The following is a 17,043-nucleotide window of genomic DNA, read 5'->3' as shown; positions in this document are numbered from 1 at the left end:
CTATGTAACAAACCTGTGCATCCTGTACCTGTACCCCGAACTGAAAAGTTTAAAAAATTATTCATGACACTTGTTAAAACATGATGAAGTAGACTTTGTACAGGACCATCAAGATAGGTACAGGGACCATTTCAATCACGTTTTGCAGAATGGTAGAGAGACCGGGCTCACCTTTGAATATAGAAAGGAAAAGTGGGAATTTGGAGTGAAGGAGCAGGGTGGAGTCCATTGGATGGAAAATTACTAAGAGGAAACATCAAGAGGAAGAAGGTTTATGGCTAAATCAACCTAACAGGATTCTTGCTGAAGACAGGCCAGGATGATCAGACATCACATGGTGGTTGGTAGAGTTTGAGAAAGTTGATAGATATTGAGGATGATCAGATATCATGAATGGGGGATTCTGGCTAAAATGACTTAGCAGGAATTTTACTAGAACTGGACTCCACAAAGAAGTCCAAAGGAACCCAAAATTGGGCCTAGTGAAAAAGATTGCTCAGAAGAGCTTGACTATGGTTTGGTCAAGGAGACAATCTTTGCTATTCACATGCTTGATCTCAATACTTACATTAATTTAAGGAAAATTATAGCTTTCATCCAAAAAATTAAAATTTGAGTACCTACTGTATGCCACATGAGTGGTTCCTAACTGCAGTGTTGACAGAGAGATATATCACAATTAGCTGTGAAGTATGTCACAAGAAATTGATTTCTAGAAATAAACTATTAAAGCTTACAAATGATTTGCTTTAACATTAATGATAATTTAGAGTGTATTCAATGTTGTACCTGTACCACAGTTACTTTCATTCTTCTGTATTCTGTGATTCATATTTGAGTGCAAGAAAGGTGCAGGTTATTAGCTAAAGCATTTTAAGTTAATTATAATCTATGTTATATCAAATTTCAGTTATGGCCTGGAATAATTTGACTGATGATGATCTATCATGGAGAAGTGTGGCAAGAAACATGATCACCTCTATGTGTGTTGCCTCTGGTACTATTTGTTTCACTTTCCTGCAAATATTTTGCTGTTTCTTCAAATTCTTAAAAGCCCCATGGGGATGTGTTCATCTGTCATAGGAGACACTTGGACAAGAACTGTAGGGTCCCTGCCTTTACCAGACTGGAAGGTGTAGCAAAATTGACAGAGCTTTGGTACTGGACACAAATCAATGTGATGGTAGTGCTGCCATTTTCTAACTCTGTCTCCTCTGGCAGGTCACTTAACCTTCCTAGGCATCAGCTTCCTCAGCTGTGAAAAGGGAATATTAACTTCATTACAAGGTTATCAGGAGGGCAAGAGACAATAAACACACATTGTTAAGTGCATTTGTTTAAAAAATGTATATACTGAATATGATGGCTGTTATCCTTATTAATAACATCTGAACAGAAGGAGAGGTAACATCCTATTCAACTGAGTTCAGATTCCTTCTGATAATATCAGAGCATACTCACAGTTCTGGGGGAAAAGTAATTCCGTAGAAAATGACTATTTTTGAGCTATTTTGTGAGGAAATATCTTCTGAGGTACTTAGTTTATTTTGTTTATGTTCTTCTTGTGAGACTTTACTATTTCAAAGCAAAACCTAAATTTGAATACTAGATGCAGCTACCAAGAAGTTATCAGCAAAACACAGAGCTACAGATAATATTCTTTTGAGTTTTTTCTTACACATCATTTTCAATGCTGAACAGTGGCTGGCAATCCGGGGCCTAGTTGGTGAGACTTGCAGATTATTAAAGGGCTTTGAAAGGATTTGACTATTTTTACATGCATGAATTTTATGTATTTCTATAAAATGTAACTGACATGAGCAGGCTTCACTGGACTGTGAATACCAGGTGGGAAATTTGTTAATGTCCATGTTATTACAGCTCTGAACTTCACCCAATCCCTTTGTAGCCCAGCAACAGGGCTGGCACAGAAGTGAGGCAAAGGAGGTGCTTAGGGTGCCAAGAATGCCCTTTTACAAACGCAAAATTTCAATAGTTGGAAATTATAACCATATGTGTAGCTGCTACTTAGAGTAAGCTAATATTTCAATAGAGGAAGAAGTATTTTTGGAACTCTGATGAGAATTGAGAGCCACAGGCTGATCTGAGGATTTCAAAGCTGTTCCATGCTAAACAGTTTCAGAGCCCAGTGAGAAGATACCCTGCTGGGATCTGGTAATTACCTGTCTGTCTGTCTGTTTGTCTATCTATCTATCTATCTATCTATCTATCTATCATCTATCTATCTATCTATCTATCTATCTATCTATCTATCTATCATCTGTCTATCTATCTACCTATCATCTATCTATCTATCTACCTATCATCTATCATCTATCTATCTATCTAATCTATCATCTATCTATCTAATCTAATTTCTGTCTCTTTCTGTCTCCCCAATCAATCAATCAATATTTATTTATTCATTTTTGAGACAGGGTCTCACTCTATTTCCCAGGCTGGAGTGCAGTGTTGTGATCATAGCTCACTGCAACTTTGAACCTCTGGGCTCAAGCAATCCTCTTGCCTCAGCTTCCCTAGTAGCTGGGACTACAGGTGCATGCCACCATGCCAGGCTAATTTTTTGATTTTTTTTTCTGTAGAAATGGGGGTCTTGCTATGTTGCTCAGGCTTATCTTGAACTCCTAGGCTCAAGTGATCCTCTTGCCTTGGCATCCTAAAGTGCTGGGCTTACAGGTGTGAACTATCGTGCCTGGCCCAATCATTATTTATCTGTTTATCTGGCACTATCTTGTCTGTCAGTGTTACCTCATCAATTTAACCCATAAGTCAAGGTATTGATAGAGGCAGGAGGCAGAAAAATGCCTAGGCAGATAAGGGCAGGTCCCCAGTGAAACCCCACCTTCAAGTCAAATACAGTTTAGAGCCTGAAAGCCAAGCTACGAGTTAAATCCATGAACTGGACTGAGAACCTGTTTTCCTGTTTGGTGCACTTTCCTCTGATTGATCTCCACCCTTCACCTATTTTACTTATACCTACCCTTCCCTAACTGCTTTTTGACACTGTTATGCCCATCTTTGAACGAGGCCTTTGTTTTAACCTTTTCTCCGTACTCACAAACCAATCAGCACACACTCCCCATTCTGTGCCTATAAAAACCCCGAACTCAGTCACACTGTGAAACTGCCCACTTCTGGGTAGTGGGGAGACTGCTGCCCACCTTCAGGCGAGAGGTCAGAGATGACCTGACCTTCCCATCCCCTCTCTGCTGAGAGCTGTTTCATTCCTCAATAAAATTATCCACCCTCATCACCCTTCAATTGTCAGTGTTGACCTCATTCTTCTTGGATGCAGGACAAAAATTTGGGATCCACTGAACATGGGTACTAAGTGCTTAGTTGTGATGGCCATGGGAGCTGTGGGCTGGAGTGCAAGCCAGACGTGACCCAGTAGGCTGAGTAGATGGGGCACCTCCTGCTGTGAGCCTGGCAAAAAGGCTGAGAAAAATCCTGCATTGTATCTGAGGGCTTGTCCGGTATTTGTTGGAAGGGTGACTGAATGTGGACCCTGCTACCTCCACCAACCTGTCATCCCAGGTGTTGGGAATGGTGGCTTTGTTTCCTTTCACGGAGGTCTAACCATTGCGTAGGAATGGAAGGAAGTCCTGGGGCAACTGAGGGCGTCTGGTTGAGGCTACACCTCAATGTTATCCAAAGGCCCCTGGATTGACCCCAGTCTCTGACCACCCGATAGGTTGTTGACCAAGACCTCCAGTCTTTTCTATGGTATATTCTTTTTTTCTTTCATGGTGATGATGGCTCCTACCTCTCTTTTATAATGTTAAGTGTGTTGTTGCAAACTACAGAAATATTACTGGGTAGACTGGGCACTTGGCTGAGTCATCAAAAATGTAATTCAGAACAATGGAGTTTCTGTCCATTCTTAGAAATGGGGAAGAGGCAGCAATTAAGAGCATTTGCCCTGTTGAAGGATCCCATTTGCAGAAGAGCAAGAGGCTTACTCCCCCAGGCACCTTCTCCTCCCTGCGCTTAGGCTGTTTTGTTTCTTTTCTCTACCATGTTAGGAGTTAACATAGCCCTGTAAATACAGGGAGCTTTTCTATGCAGGAGATTTTTTTTCCTTTTAGAAGGCATCTTATTAGGCTAGGTCCCTTTTGTCTCCATTGTTTGAGGACAACCTGGTTCCACAGCTTCCCCTTAGCGCTCTGCTTATAATAAGGAAGCAACAGAGGAGTGCTCCCACTGGCTGCTGGCTGCAAATTTGGAGAGGGCTACCTGGGACCTAATTTTATGAGTCCATGCATCCTCCTGAGGCATCTTTTTGTCCCAAACTCAATTCCAAGCTTTAGGTTGAAGCCTTAGAAAGGAAAATTGGATCTGAGGGATCCAGAGGCAGGCAACAATGGAAGCTAAGGGGCACAGCGTAGGTGAGCCTGACTAATTCCTGCCAATTATGCACCCCTCATTTCATGGATGGAGGTCATGCCTGTATGCATGGCATAGATGAAGTTTCTGACAGCAGGGATGATAGGCTAGCACATAGGTGGGTGCAGATAATTCCTACCCTCTAGGCCTCCCTGTTACATGGATGAAAGCCACATTGGCACCCATGGGCAGCACCTGCCAAGGTCGCTGGGACTTGGGGATATAAGGACAGAAGAAAAAAGGGGATACCTTTTTTTCTCTCCCTCACATACCCTGGGTATTTGCTAGGAAGAGAGAAGAACTAAGGGGCACCTTTTTCCCCTCTTTCCAGATGGGTAACCAAACGTCTTTAGTCTGTATGTCTCTCCAATGCATCCTGAATCACTGGGATTCCTTTGAAAGGAGAAAATCAACCTTCTTCTTCCTGTTTCCTCCTCTGTCCTCTCTTCATGGATGAATAATCATGTCTCCATACCACAGGACATTTCCCTCTGTGAAAAGTTTAATTTCTGCATTAAACCACTTGGCTTAAAAAAAATGAACTGGGAAGACATTATAACTCACATTCCCCTCTGTGAAAAGTTTAATTTCCACAAACCTTAAATCACTTGACTTAAAAAAAAATGAACTGGGAAAACTCTGAGCAATCTCTTGAGGAAGGACAATGTTTACAGTATGCAAATAACCTATTTGTCTGCTCCCCCTTTACAGAACTCCAGGGTCAAAGGGCTTCATAGCTCGGGGGAAGGGAACCCAGAGGCCTGACATGCTGGCAAACGAGTAAAAGTTTTTTACCAGTCAGACTTCTGGCTTTTCTCTCTCTCTGTGCAAACTGTTTGAATGAATGATAAAAATCACTGTTTATATAATCTGAAACGTTTTGATTAATGGAAAAAGGATTTGTGAGGTGAGTCTTAATCTATAGAGAATCTGTGATACTTTGTGCTAAGAATTTCTCTTTCTGTATCTTTCTGTCAGAAACAGGGGTACCTTAGGATAAAATGTGGGTCTAGGCCCAAATGTCCAACAATGATAGACTGGATTAAGAAAATGTGGCACATATACACCATGGAATAGTATGCAGCCATAAAAAATGATGAGTTCATGTCCTTTGTAGGGACATGGATGAAGTTGGAAATCATCATTCTCAGTAAACTATTGCAAGAACAAAAAACCAAACACCGCATATTCTCACTCATAGGTGGGAATTGAACAATGAGAACACATGGACACAGGAAGGGGAACATCACACTCTGGGGACTGTTGTGGGGTGTGGGGAGGGGGGAGGGATAGCACTGGGAGATATACCTAATGCTAGGTGACGAGTTAGTGGGTGCAGCACACCAGCATGTCACATGTATACATATGTAACTAACCTGCACATTGTGCACATGTACCCTAAAACTTAAAGTATAATAAAAAAAAATGGGTCTAGGACCCCATAAGCCCATTGTTCAAGTCAGCCTGACAAACTGGTCAGTAACTAATTTTGCTATAGGTCTCTGAAGAAAAAAAATGGGATGAGGTCTCCGTTTTCTTTTACGTACTTGGGAGCTTGACCTTGTAACCACATGGCAATACTTTTTTGGTCTCCGCCATTTTACAGTGGTGGCCCTGGTTAAATCCTGGCTTAGGGAATGAGTACTTTCTGGTTAATATCTGTGTGACTTTTACCATTTGCTGATTCTCTTCCCCTCCATGAACAACTTCCATAATAGCTGCCTTTCTTAAATCTTCCTTTCTCTGAGTTACCTTTAAAGATTCTAGATTTTGTAAAAACTGCTTACCACCTGTTTGAAAATACCTTGTACACTCACGTTTAAGTCATAGCCTTAGTTGAGGCTTGTTGGTTTCACCTATGAGGTTACTTTTGGCAAAGTTTAAAAGCCAGAAATATTGGCCACTTGGTGTGGCTAAAGTTGGGTAATAGGGGATTTAAAAGGATATTTTTTTGAAAGAGTGTTATGGTTGAAAGTCAGCTTAATTAGGGCAACCCCCTTTGGGTCCCCTCCCATTTTATGGGAGCTCTGTTTTCACTCTATTAAATCTTGCAACTTCACACTCTTCTGGTCCGTGTTTGTTACAGCTTGAGCTGAGCTTTCACTCACCATTTACCACTGCTGTTTGCCGCCATCACAGACCCGCTGCTGACTTTCACCCCTCCGGATCTGGCAGGGTGTCTGCTGTGCTCCTGATCCAGCGAGGCGCCCATTGCCACCCCAGATTGGGCTAAAGACTTGCCATTGTTCCTGCACGGCTAAGTGCCCGGGTTCATCCTAATCGAGCTGAACACTAGTTGCTGGGTTCCACGGTTATCTTCCGTGACCCACAGCGTCTAAGAGAGCTATAACACTGCATGGCCCAGATTCCATTCCTTGGAATCCGTGAGGCCAAACCCCAGGTCAGAGAACAAGAGGCTTGCTGCCATCTTGAGAGCGGCTGCCACCATCTTGGGAGCTCTAAGAACAAGCCCCCACCCCAACCGGTAACATTTTGGCGACCATGAAGGGACCTCCAAAGCGGTGAGTAATATTGGACCCTTTCGCTTGCTATCCTGTCCTATCCTTCCTTAGAATTGGAGGAAAATACCAGGCACCTGTTGGCCAGTTAAAGACGATTAGCATGGCCACCAGACTTAAGACTCAGGTGTGAGGCTGTCTGGGAAAGGGCTTTCTAACAACCCCCAACCCTTCTGGATTGGAAGCATGGTCTGCCTGGAACCAGCTTGCACTTTCAATTTTCCTGGGGAAGCTGAGGGCCGACTAGAGGCAGAAAGCTGTCGTCTGGAACTCCCAGCATTAGCCGGTTGAGATTATGGCACAGCCAGAAGTCTACTCAACAGTCGCCCATGCGTGCGCCCCTGCCTTTCCTTCTGACCCATACCTTCTGGGTCCTGACCACAAATTTCTTGAAAGTGTAGCCCCAAAATTCTCCTTACCTCTGAATCTACTTCCTCTGATCCCTGCCTCCTAGATACTGATGCTTCAGACTTTCACTTCCTCTCCCAAGTATTACAGCAGGTTGTATTTCCAAAGGGTTCTAAGGAAGATCTATGCTGCACCCTTAGGCCCCTAGGCTATGAACCCAGGGAGTCTTATCCCTGGTGTCCCTCCCAATTTAGGCATACAGCTCTCAACATGGGCAGTTATGTGGGACCCGTTCCCCACCACCCTTGCCAGGGCCTTAGAATTGATAACCCAGTACTTTAACAACTGGAACTGGTTCTACAACAACATAATAGATCAGGATGAAAGCAAATTGAGTAAATAAAAGGGAGACGCATATTGCTATAGTGGCAAATGGGGCAATGAGCGAATGTCCTTCCACTGTGTTTCCAAAAATCCGTCTACAAAGACAGAAAGGAAAAAGTAAGAGAGAAAGAGAAAGATAATAGTAGTAAAGAAAAAAAGTGTACCTTATTTCTTTAAAAGCCAGGATAAATTCAAAACCTATAATTGATAACTGAAGGTTTTCTCCATGACCCTATAACACTCCAATACCACTTTGTTGTCAGTGTAAATAAGGGCATAGCCTGAAAGCACTGAGGCCACTGACAACTAGTAGCCTTCCTATAAAAAATCCTTAACCCAGGAACCCACGGGTGCCCAAATGCATTCAACCTGTAGCGGCAACTGCTTTGCTAACAGAAGAAAGTAGAAAATTAGCCTTTAGAGGAAACCTCATTGTGAGCACACCTCACCAGTTCAGAACTATCCTAAGTCAAAAAAGCAAAAAGATAGCTTACTAACTCAAAAATCTTAAAGTATGGGGCTATTCTGTTAGAGAAAGATAATTTAACATTAACCACTGAAAATTCCTTAACCCAGTAGATTTCCTAACAGCGGATTTAAATCTTAATTACCATACAAAGGTCCGACCAGATCTAGGAGGAACTCTCTTCAGGACAGGACAATAGATGGTTCCTCCCAGGTGATTGAGAAAAAAACCACAATGGGCATTCAATCATTGAGGGAAACTCTTGTAGAAGCAGAGTTAAGAAAATTGCCTAATAATTGGTCTGCTCAAACGTGCGAGCTGTTTGCACTCAGCCAAGCCTTAAAGTACTTACAGAATCAAAAAACTCTATCTCAATCCTGACTCAAAAGGTTACCCATACCCTCTCTGAAATGAATTTGCATAAGAACTGTTGTTTGTAGGAATGCATCTTGATGGGGCAACTGGGTTATTATGAAATACCCAGGAACCCAGCCCATCTCTAGAACTCACTCTTGAGCTCAAAGGCAATGTCAGGCATGCTGGTAAAGGTCCACTAGAATCCAGCAGCCCAGACCCCTTTCTTTGTGGTCAAGAAAGGTGGGAATACAGGTGCAGGACTGCTACATCGGTGAGTGTAACTAATCTAATAAGCAGAAGTCCATGGGTGGTTACACACCCTGGAAAGGAAAAAGCATTAGGACCACAGAGGATGCTCTAGGACTAATGCTTATCAGAAAATGACTAGGGGTGCTGGCTTCTCTATGTTCTTTTTTCAGATGGGAAATGTTCCCCTCAAGGCAAAAACACCCCTAAGATGTATTCTGGAGAATTCAACCCAGCCAGAGTGTATGTACCTTTTTCCCTCTCACACTTGAAGCAAATTAAAATAGACCTAGGTAAATTCTCAGGTAACCCTGATGGCTATATTGACATTTTACAAGGGTTAGCACAATCCTTTGATCTGACATAGAGAGGTATAATGTTACTGCTAAATCAGACACTAACCCCAAATGAGAGTTTGGCGATCTCTGGTATCTCAGTCAGGTCAATGATAGGATGACAACAGAGGAAAGAGAACGATTCCCCACAGGCCAGCAGGCAGTTCCCAGTGTAGACCCTCACTGGGATGCAGAATCAGAACATGGAGATTGGTGCCACAGACATTTGCTAACTTGCATGCTAGAAGGACTAAGGAAAACTAGGAAGAAGCCTATGAATTATTCAATGATGTCCACTATAACACAGGGAAAGGAAGAAATTCCTATTGCCTTTCTGGAGAGATAAGGAAGTAGCATACCTCTCTGTCACCTGACTCTATTGAAGGCCAACTAATCTTAAAGGATAAGTTTATCTCTCAGTCAGCTGAAGACATTAGAAAAAACTTCAAAAGTCTGCCTTAGGCCGAGAGCAAAACTTAGAAACCCTGTTGAACTTGACAACCTCGGTTTTTTATAATAGAGATGAGGAAGAGCAGGCAGAACGGGACAAACGGGATCAAAAAAGGCCACCACTTTAGTCATGGCCCTCAGGCAAGCAGACTTTGGAGGCTCTGGAACATGGAAAGGCTGGGCAAATTGAATGCCTAATGGGGCTTGCTTCCAGTGTGGTCTACAAGGACACTTTAAAAAAGATTGTCCAAATAGAAATAAGCCGCCCCCTCATCCATGCCCCTTATGTCAAGGGAATCACTGGAAGGCCCACTGCCCCAGCAGACGAAAGTCCTATGAGTCAGAAGCCACTAACCAGATGATCCAGCAGCAGGACTGAGGGTGCCCGGGGCAAGTGCCAGCCCATGCCATCCCCCTCACAGAGCCCCAGGTATGCGTGACCATTGAGGGCCAGGAGGTTAACTGTCTCCTGGACACTGGCACGGCCTTCTCAGTGTTACTCTCCTGTCCTGGACAACTGTCCTCCAGATCTTTCACTATCTGAGGGGTCCTAGGACAGCCAGTCACTAGATATCCAGCCACTAAGTTGTGACTGGGGAACTTTACTCTTTTCACATGCTCTTCTAATTATGCCTGAAAGCCCCACTCCCTTGTGAGGGAGAGACATTCTAGCAAAAGCAGGGGCCATTATACACCTGAATATAGGAGAAGGAACACCCATTTGTTGTCCCCTGCTTGAGGAGGGAATTAATCCTGAAGTCTGGGCAACAGAAGAACAACATGGACGAGCAAAGAATGCCCATCCTGTTCAAGTTAATCTAAAGGATTCCACCTCCTTTCACTACCAAAGGCAGTACGCCCTTAGACCCAAGGCCCAACAAGGACTCCAAAAGATTGTTAAGGACCTAAAAGCCCAAGGCCTAGTAAACCATGAAATAGCCCCTGCAATATTCCAATTTTAGAAGTACAGAAACCCAACAGACAGTGGAGGTTAGTGCAAGATCTCAGGATTATCAATGAGGCCTTTGTCCCTCTATACCCAGCTGTACCTAACCCTTATACTCTGCTTTCCCAAATACCAGAGGAAGCAGAGTGGTTTACAGTCCTGGACCTTAAGGATGCCTTTTTCTGCATCTCTGTACATCCTGACTCTCCATTCTTGTTTGCCTTTGAAGATCCTTCGAACCCAACGTCTCAAATCACCTGGACTGTTTTACCCCATGGGTTCAGGGGTAGCCCCCATCTATTTGGCCATGCATTAGCCCAAGACTTGAACTGGTTCTCATACCTGGACACTCTTGTCCTTCGGCACGTGGATGATATACTTTTAGCCGCCCATTCAGAAACCTTGTGCCATCAAGCCACCCAAGCGCTCTTTTTTTTTTTTTTTTTTTTTTTTGGGATGGAGTCTTGCTCTGTCACCCAGGCTGGAGTACAGTGGTGCAATCTTGGCTCACTGCAAGCTCCGCCTCATGGGTTCATGCTATTCTCCTGCTTCAGCCTCCCAAGTAGCTGGGACTACAGGCGCCTGCCACCACGCCCAGCTAATTTTTTGTATTTTTAGTAGAGACAGGTTTCACTGTGTTAGCCAGGATGGTCTCAATCTCCTGACCTTGTGATCTGCCCACCTCAGCCTCCCAAAGTGCTGGGATTACAGGCATGAGCCACTGCACCCAGCCCCACCCAAGCACTCTTAAATTTCCTCACCACCTGTGGCTACAAGGTTTCCAAACCAAAGGCTCAGCTCAGCTCTGCTCACAGCAGGTTAAATACTTAGGGCTAAAATTATCCAAAGGCACCAGGGCCTTCAGTGAGAAACGTATCTAGCCTATACTGGCTTATCCTCATCCCCAAACACTAAAGCAACTAAGAGGGTTCCTTGGCATAAAAGGCTTCTGCCGAATATGGATTCCCAGGTACAGCGAAATAGCCGGGCCATTATATACACTAATTAAGAAAACTCAGAAAGCCAATACCCATTTAGTAAGATGGATACCTGAAGCAGAAGTGGCTTTCCAGGCCCTAAAGAAGGCCCTAACCCAAACCCCAGTGTTAAGCTTGCCAACAGTGCTAGACTTTTCTTTGTATGTCACAGAAAAACAGGAATAGCTCTAGGAGTCCTTACACAGGTCTGAGGGACCAGCTTGCAACCTGTGGCATACTTGAGTAAGGAAACTGATGTAGTGACAAAGGGTTGGCCTCATTGTTTACTGGTAGTGGCAGCAGTAGCAGTCTTAGTATCTGAAGCAGTTAAAATGATACAGGGAAGAGATCTTACTGTGTGGACATCTCATGATGTGAATGGCATACTCACTGCTAAAGGAGACTTGTGGCTGTCAGACAGCCATTTGCTTAAATATCAGGCTCTATTACTTGAAGGACCATTGCTGCTACTGCACACTTGTGCAACTCTTAATCCAGCCACATTTTTTCCAGGCAGTGAAGAAAAAACAGAACATAACTGTCAACAAGTAATTGCTCAAACCTGCACTGCTCAAGGGGATCTTCTAGAGGTTCCCTTGACTGATCCCGACCTCAACTTGTATACTGATGGAAGTTCCTTTGTAGAAAAAGGACTTCAAAAAGTGGGGTATGCAGTGGTCAGTGATAATGGAATACTTGAAAGTAATCCCCTCACTCCAGGAACTAGCGCTTAGCTGGCAGAACTAATAGCCCTCACTCAGGCACTAGAATTAGGAGAAGGAAAAAGGGTAAATATATATACAGACTCTAAGTATGCTTACCTAGTCCTCCATGCCCATGCAGCAATATGGAGAGAAAGGGAATTCCTAACTTCCGAGGGAACACCTATCAAACATCAAGAAGCCATTAGGAGATTATTATTGGCTGTACAGAAACCTAAAGAGGTGGCAATCTTACACTGCTGGGGTCATCAGAAGGGAAAGGAAAGGGAAATAGAAGGGAAACACCAAGTGGATATTGAAGCCAAAAGAGCCACAAGGTGGGACCCTCCATTAGAAATGCTTATAGAAGGACCCCTAGTATGGGGTAATCCCCTCTGGGAAACCAAGCCCCAGTACTCAGCAGGAGAACTAGGTTGGGGAACTTCACAAGGACATAGTTTCCTCCCCTCAGGATGGCTAGCCACAGAAGAAGGGAAAATACTTTTGACTGCAGCTAACCAATGGAAATTACTTAAAACCCTTCACCAAACCTTTCACTTAGGCACATAGCACCCATCAGATAGCCAAATCATTATTTACAGGACCAGGCCTTTTCAAAACTATCAAGCAGATAGTCAGAGCCTGTGAAGTGTGCCAAAGAAATAATCCCCTGCACTGCAGCCACACATTTCAATCCCTGTATCTTTAACCTCTTTTTTAAGTTTGTCTCTTCCAGAATCGAAGCTGTAAAACTACAAATGATCCTTCAAATGGAGCCACAATGCAGTCCACGACTAAGATCTACTGCAGACCCCTGGACTGGCCTGCTAGCCCATGCTCCAATGTTGATGACATCAAAGGCACCCCTCCTGAGGAAATCTCAACTGCACAACCCCTACTATGCCCCAATTCAGCAAGAAGCAGTTAAAGCAGTTGTCGGCCAACCTCCCCAACAGCACTTGGGTTTTCCTGTTGAGAGGGGAGACTGAGAGACAGGACTACCTGGATTTCCTAGGCCGACTAAGAATCCCTAAGCCTAGCTGGGAAGGTGACCACATCCACCTTTAAACAGGGCTTGCAACTTAGCTCACACTTGACTAGTCAGGTAGTAAAGACAGCTCACTAAAATGCTAATTAGGCTAAAACAGAAGGTAAAGAAATAGCCAATTATCTATCACCTGAGAGCACGGGGGAGGGACAATGATCGGGATATAAACCCAGGCATTCGAGCCATTGGGTCCCCTCCCATTTTATGGGAGCTCTGTTTTCACTCTATTAAATCTTGCAACTGCAAAAAAAAATTTTGAGTCATCTTTTTTGCTAAATAAATGACCTATGGTAACCTGGAATTCTATTTCATTATATCAAGTGTTTTCACCTTTAACATATTTCATAGGCTTCCCCAAATCAAATTTCAGCTTTGAAACTGTCTTTTCTGACTCCTGAATTTTGAATGCTACAGAGGGTTCCTGAAGCATCTAACAGAGAGGTAAACAGGATTATTTTACATATTTAGTTACATGGGATTGTCAGAATAAAGATAATGTTTAATCTTCTTCAGGTTATATTTTAGTGAATAATACTAATATATGTTCCAAAATTTTATGGGATTTCTAAAATTCTAATATCTAAGTATATGCTATCTAATCATAATTAAGGTTACTATGTTAAGTTATTGTAAACCACAGAAATAACCGAATTTGTCAATCATGTTTTTTTTGGTCTTGTTTTGATCCTTTTCAAAAGATGGTTTATAATCAGCTATAGAACTTTGACAGGTGCTCTTAAATTCAGGTTCCTGATGTCTTTGGAGATTGTGACATTGGAATAAAGGAAAAATGTCCAAGACTCATGAAGAGATGAAATGTTCATGAGTATCAAGCGGAAAAGAGTTAACTGAATGAACTGAACTAACAGAGAAGTGAAGTAATCTTTTTTTAACTTTTTGCCTAAAATATTGCTGAACCTTGTTTTGTTTTTGAGAGTCAAGGAAACTTTTCTTCTGAGCTAGCTACAGTATTTAAGCATTGGGTAAAGTATACTCCTGTGAACAAAATTTGGAGCATATTTGTTTCTCTCTGCCTGGTTTCTCTAGAATTTGGAAACTATTTGTGAGTATTCTTAACTTACGGTGATATAATTGCTTGCCTAAGTGCAATAAGAATCCATTTTATCTTGCAACAGGATGCAATTGGAAAGACTGGTTGTTTTACTAAGGCTTCAACTAGAAGGATGTGCTTCCCTTTAAGGAACCAAGCTTTACTAGCAGAGCCAATAAAAGCCCCTTGGGAAAACTGGCCTCATATCTTGTCTACACAGTTCCTGTACAGGGTTGCTAACCTGTGGTGAGTAAAGAATGTAACTTTCTAACAGGCTTAGGAGCCCCAAGTTATCTTGGGACCCCAACAATAGAGGAATTTGGAAACTCAAAGGTATTTGAGGATACAAACCCATGTCTGGGCTTGGCTTTAAAAAGTCTTGTCTGAGATTCCTTATGGAACAGAGTTCCATCAGAGCCCATTTAAAAAGCCTATATGAAAATAATTATTTTTGCTGCACTTTATGCAAATAATCAGGCCAAGTATAAGACTAAAGTTTATTTTGTAAGCAAATCAGTCCTATCATGATTTGTTTTTAACAAAAATGAGGACTGTAGAGAGAAAATTATGTTTCAAAACTTATACTTTTGTCATTAAATTCTAGTCACATCAGTTGTTTTTAAGTTTTCACGTACATTTTAGACTAACCCTGCTTATTCATGTCAACCAACCAGTGATCTCCAGCTGCAGCTGAGAAGGAACAGAAGGAATGGGTAATGTAAAAATCTGGATCAAATATTCTAGTTCTGGGCAATTATCTTGCACATCTTGCCAGGTGATAGGAGTAAATAGGGTGCCCATAACAGGAGGTTTCTTTTTTGGGAAAATAAGACCAAATCAGCTAACTAACCAAAGCCAATTCCCATGCACCCAAATCTTAGCAGGCATAACTATTAATATAGCATGTCAACAGCCTGGGGATTTTTGAGCTGTCCTTATCCGCTTGTTCCATTTTAATCCATGTCTTCTGATAACCCTGTTTGTCTCATCTTGCTTTCAGGCCATCAAACTCCAATGTTCATGCAACCAGAGCCTTGGATGATGGCTCCTTTTTACCAGGGACTTTTAGATAGGCCTCTGAGGGATATCTGACTGCTGTTTTCCCAAAATAACAGCCCCTGTCAGCATGAAGTAGTTAAAATTGGTCATCGTTCTTATCCTAATGGAAGTTAGATGTACCTCTTCAGAGGAGGGAATGATAGAGGTAGGAAGCAGAAAAATGCTTAGGCAGATAGGGATGAGTCCCTAGTGAAACCCCACCTCCAAGTCAAAGACAGTTTAAAGCCTGAAAGTCATGCCACAAGTGAAACCCAGAGACTGGATTGAGAACCTAGCTTCCTATTTGGTGCACTTTCCTCTGATTGAGCCCTGCCTTTCATCTATTTTACATATACCTACCCTTCCATAATTTTTTTTTACACTATTGTGACCACCTTTGAGTGGTTCCTTAGTTTTAACATTTTTTACATACTCACAAATCAGTCAGCACGCCCTCCCCATTCTGTGCCTATGAAAATCCTGAACTCAGCCACACTTTGAAACTGTCCATCTTTGGGCAGGGGTGGGGACTGCCTGCCTTCAGGCAGGAGAGAGAGACAACCTGAACTTCCCCTCTCCTCTCCACTGAGAGCTGTTTCATCGCTCAATAAAATTCTCTGCCCTCTTCACCCTTTAATTGTCAGTGTGACCTCATTTTTCTTGGACGTTGGACGAGAATTGGAGACCACTGAATGCAGGGGCTGACTGCGCTGTCACAGCAGCCATGGCAGCCGTGGGCCATAGTGCAGGCCAAACATGGCCCGGTGGGCCAAGTAGACAGGGTATCCCCTGCTGCAAGCCTGGCAAAAGGGCTGAGAAAAATCCTGCATCACTATTATTTGGACTCTGACATGCTATTTAAAAAGAAATTAATTCAGAAATACAGCCCAGCATGGCAATGTAATATTAGAAATAAAATCTAAACTATTTTCTTGCCTATGGAATTATGTTAAAATTCATTTATTAAGTGAAATCTGGAGGCTGTTTTATTTAAGTGTCATCTCTGTGACAAGTCATCCTCTGTTGATAAAAGAATAAAAAGCTTTTGGAGTAAGTGTTCATGCAGAACACCCCTGCATGGATTCCTGGAATGGTTAGGGCTACTTCTTCTTTGCATTCCATCAATAAGCTAAATGCAGTGAAGATAAAAAGTGAGAGGCTGTGACAAAGAATCCTCTGTGGTCCATTGTGTGAATGATTTATAAATAATAGATGATGTTTATAATGATGCTGTCAGGTCAAAAACTGTGAAAACCAGAGTAGTAAAGAAGATTGCCTGAGGGGTAGGATCATTACTCATGATATAATTGTTTTGTTCTTTTATTTAGTAATTCTTTTATTTAGTAATAAAAGTAATTTTATTTAGTAATTTATTTAGTAATTTTATTTAGTAATTTTGCAGAAATCAGCTATGTTACACCACCCTAGAGATTCAGGATTCAGCCCCCTATATGTCAAAACTGACTTTTTTCTTTGAGACATGGTCTGTCTCTGTTACTTAGGCCAGAGTGCAGTGGTGTGAACATGGCTCACTACAGCCTCAATCTCCTAGGTTCAAGTGATCCTCTCACCTCAGCCTCCAGAGTATCTGGGACTACAGGTGAACATCATCATGCCTGGCTAATTTTTTTACCTTTTTAATTTTGTAGAGATGAGGGGCTCTCCATGTTGTCCTGGCTGGTCGTGAACTCCTGAACTCAAGTGACTTCCTGCCTCAGCCTCCCAAAATTTGGGATTACAGGTGTGAGCTACCACACCCAGCCCAAAGTG

At 42.6% G+C, this 17,043-nt stretch overlaps 1 long non-coding RNA gene across 1 annotated transcript; it reads left to right on the top strand.

Moving 5' to 3' along the window:
- The first annotated feature begins 4,550 nt into the window (after positions 1 to 4,550).
- Positions 4,551 to 13,184, top strand: LOC107973426 (uncharacterized). The gene is made up of 3 exons (XR_001715698.3): positions 4,551 to 6,929; positions 8,901 to 8,970; positions 12,859 to 13,184. It is a non-coding gene; the product is annotated as an uncharacterized LOC107973426 (long non-coding RNA).
- Positions 13,185 to 17,043: the final 3,859 nt, after the last annotated feature.

The sequence above is a fragment of the Pan troglodytes genome, chromosome 12, assembly GCF_028858775.2.
Source record: "Pan troglodytes isolate AG18354 chromosome 12, NHGRI_mPanTro3-v2.0_pri, whole genome shotgun sequence".
In the NCBI taxonomy this organism is placed as follows: domain Eukaryota; kingdom Metazoa; phylum Chordata; class Mammalia; order Primates; family Hominidae; genus Pan; species Pan troglodytes.
Note: the sequence above shows the minus strand (reverse complement) of the source record. Positions and strands in the feature narration are given on the sequence as shown.